Below are 4,448 nucleotides of genomic sequence, written 5' to 3'. Positions count from 1 at the left end.
GTCGGACATAAGCCAAACACAATTTTTTCTTTCAGTCACCTTATCTGTAATACCTGAGGTAGTACCTTAGTGAATGAGACCCATTGTCTGATAATAAGTTCAATAGGCTGGGTGCTATAATGGATGGAAGAAGCTTACAGCAATGTAAATTACATTAATGAATGAATCGATCATTAATTCCACGCATCTGATCCTGCCATTGTTCCATCTTCCACAGAAAATCATTTTCCTCCTTTCACATTTAATCTGCCATGAAATAATTCTACGTAGAAAAGGTTAAGACTGACTGTGATTGTTGCTGTCAACGACCGACCACAAAGACCTGCCATTTATGATCTGTCTGATATAATCACCGATATCAGTTGAGTGATTGGAATGAGAAATATCAATCTCTGCTGCTGAGAGCTAAACTTGCCCTCGGGAGTTCAGCCCTGCTGCAGCGTCAGACACAAAACTAAGAACATTTTGCTTCAGTGACCAGAGAAAGTGTTTGTGTAAGCGAAAAAAGAAGGATCAGCCCATTAAGAATGCTGTCAGATAAACTCCTTTCGAGATGCTACAGGCATGCTTTACACTCAGGGGGTATCGACAGGAGGAGGGCCGGTACAGCCTTTGTCTCTCACGCTTGCGCCACTGCAGCATCGCGAGGGGTTCCTCTATAAACACTTTGTTTCTGCTGACGATCAGAGGGATGAGCCGGACGCTATATCCACAGTATTGATCCTCTGATTAGTTTCCTGCAGTTACTGCTCTAAGAACAACCGTGGAAACAGGGAGGATTATTTTAGAGAGGGGGGAGAGAGATGAAAGGAGAACTGGAGGAAGGGAGGGAGAGAGGAAAAAGGGGTGAGAGCAAACCCTATTGGACTAGTTTTCACTGGGGCGATTAGGTAAATTGGACATTTTGCAGATGTATTTTATGCTTTTAATCCTGTCTGAATAAAACACGTGTGTTTTTCTTAGTAAAAAAAAAATAGAGAGAGAGAATGAAATCAATAAAGAGAATCAGATTGCAAACTGTTCAGAATTATCATTGTAGTAGCACCCTTAATTCTGTCCCTTTAGTATATACATATGGAATTTTATAATAAAAATAAAAAAATGTATATGTATATATATATATATATATTTATATATTTATATATGTATATATATATATGTATGTATGTATATATATATATATATGTATATATATATATGTATATGTATATATATATATATATATATATATATATGTATATGTATATGTGTATATATATATATATATATATCACATATACGCTCCCATGTAAAAGTTTGTGGTTGGTAAGACTCTTTTAATGTTTCAAAGGAAGTCTCTTATGCTCACCCAGGCTGCATTTATTCGATTAAAAATACAGTAAAAAAAATTTAAAATATTTTTTACAATTTAAAATAACAGTTTTCTATTTTAAAATACTTTAAATGTAAATAATTCATGTGATGGCAAAGCTAAAATTTCAGCAGTCGTTACTCCAGTCTTCAGTGTCATCTTTCAGAAATCATTCTAATATGTTGATATGTGCGCAAGAAACATTTCTTATTATTATTAATGTTAAAAACATTTGGGCTCCTTAATTTTTTATACATTTTTGAGGAAACTGTACAAAATATTTTTTTGGTCTCATGAATAGAAATTTCAAAAGAACATGTAAAAAAAAAAAAAAAAAAACATCTTTGAAATGTCCTTGCTGAATAAAAGTACTAACTTTTGAATACTAGTGTATGTTTATTTCAATGGGTTCTGTTATACACATGACCTTCAGTAATACCCAAGACACTTCGATAGTAAAAACTACAGCCATCCCAGTTCATGAATAATCCTTAACACCATATACAAAACAATTCAATCACTCTCTTTTTCTCTCCGCTTAGATACACAAAGCTGCTCAAAATTCTGTTTCTTCACTTATTTCCTTCGGAAATGTACTCATATTAAGAGAAAAAGAGAGGAAACTCTTTTAAATGGCAGAGCAATTTTTAAAAGGAATTTGCAAACAAGCAAGAACATAACTGGCGCAATTGCACTTGCCACTGTAACTCCCGTATCAGTTCCATGTGCTTTGTTAATGCTACCCGGAATCATGCTGTACGTATTAAACACTATATAAACACTAGTTCTGCCAGAACATGGATTATGGCACCACATCTAAGCTGTCAGACAATTACGCAGTTCATTATTACATTCTGCCACACAGACCAATTAGCAATCAAATTATACTCACTTCAGCCAATTACTTCTGGACTTGTGATTTATAAACCAATCGTCACTCTGATTATTGTAGTGCCTCTTAAGGCCAGAAGTGCAATTGAATGGAGAAAAGAGATTCTCACAATAAAATACTGTGAAATATTTTATAAATGTTTTATTTAAAACCAAGACTAAATTTTGATGGCAGATCATATTGGAGCTACACTGTCTGCTGCATAATATTAATAAAAACCTTATGCAAGTCTAAAAAAATAAAAGGAAACAGCTGAGAAATGTTGTCCTTTTCCTTTAGTTCTTCTGTACTATCTGTACAAAGAACCTTTCACATTCACTGTCCTCATTCATAACTCTTTTGTTGTTTTCTACTACAAAGAAATATAGTAACAATAATAAGAAGAGAGATTATAATGACATTTACAAAAAAAAAAAAAATCAAAACCTTGAATATGTTGCCAGAGGTGAAGAGATAAGATGCAAGAAAATTAAATGGAAGTTATAGATGTCCTCTAGGCTTTCTGTATAAAAATGTATTATTAAATGCTACATCACAGTGTACGTAAGGCAGCCATTTCTCAGAGAAAATAGCTACCGACTCCTGTTCTTGCCAATTAAATTCACCCTGAGGCCTTTCGGTTGTACGGAGCGTAATGCGGTAATCTCGACCAATCCTTTTGAGAAAGTGACAGAGTGGCGGTCACTTTGGTGTGTGTTGTAACAGCAGGGAGAAGGGAAAAGCAATCTTCCGAGCTGAAAACACACCAGGCTGCGATATGCATTACAGCCAGAGGAGCCTATTTGTATCAAATCCATCACGTTCCGTCCATACCCCTTCCTACTTTAATCACAAACAGTCTTTTATCTAAGCTTTGATATTAGCTGGGGTCTTCATGTGCTATATGTGCCAGTGAGCTGTTTAAAGTCCAATATGGTGGCAAGCTGGTAATAAAAATGACATTCCGAGTCGGAGAATGCAGTGCATGTCGACAGATCTCTGATAGAGAAATGTGAGGCCTGTGAAGAGAGTTATCAGCTCTCTTTCTCTGGGTCTCGCACTCGGCAGACCAGAGAAATCATCGCGATATTACAAACAGGAAGTCCTTTCTGTGGTCCAAAACTCAATATGATGTTTGCCTCAGATTAGAATAAAGAAACATAGCAGTGGTGGAGGGGGGGTTAGTGAAGGTCACGGTGGAATGACAATATGAAAGTCTATTTAAGGCCGCTCTTTTTCAATGTAATCTGAAGTGCGGGATCAAGCGCATAACACCTCTCAAAATCCTTCTTTAATATTGAAAAGATCAGCTTACATAGTGACTCAGAAGTAATACCATGCTGATATTCAAGGCTAATGCAATTAAAATTCCAATCCCAGAATACCAAGCTAAAAATTCATGTTTCATTTTATGAGTGGTTATGACTAAGATTGCGTTTGTGTGCACACACTTATCTGTTTGATATTTACTCATAGCAGCCTTTCCAGCATAAACCTAGAGACCGGGCTGTTCAAGCTGAAATACAACAGACAAACAGAGTTATCTTGTTGTTATTCTGCGAAGGATGAAAGGTAAATCTGCGGTCTCAGCATGCCAAACCAAATGTGTGCACCGTCTCACTGCCTTCCATGTGTCTGGAATCTGTTTTACAGGACTTACTGCCAAAACAACCTTACAAAGACACAAGGTGCGTCTCAATCAGCTCGCCAGATTAGTGCACTTTGCCATTGTCGAAATCAAGCTAGTGCACTGAAATGAGTATCAGCTGCTATCTCTTTCTAGAAAAATGTCATGTTTTCTCAAGTTGTCAAAGGACAAGCACAAGTGTAAATGTAAATGTGCACGGAAAAAAACATTTTCAGAGTTGTAAATAAAACAAATATTATTGGAGAACATTTTACAAGAAACTAATATTTTAGTCTTTCTATATATGTTTAATTCAATGTTACGTGCTGTTTCTTTGTTTCAAAGTAAATCCTACACCATTTGTTTTTTGTATCTTTTCACATAAAAGTGCATATATATGTATTACATATATTTATATAATATTATGACTTTATATATCAATGCCACTGCACTTTTTAACTGCTACACCGAAGAATCATAATGGCATGTTATACTGCAGAATTGTCTATTTATGTTTTGACGTGCAAACTTAAAGGTGCATTAAGCAACTTTTCATGTTAAAAATACCCGTTTTCTAACCCATACATGCTTAAACAATT

Source organism: Scardinius erythrophthalmus (assembly GCF_964197995.2).
Source record: "Scardinius erythrophthalmus genome assembly, chromosome: 4".
In the NCBI taxonomy this organism is placed as follows: Eukaryota; Metazoa; Chordata; class Actinopteri; order Cypriniformes; family Leuciscidae; genus Scardinius; species Scardinius erythrophthalmus.
Note: the sequence above shows the minus strand (reverse complement) of the source record.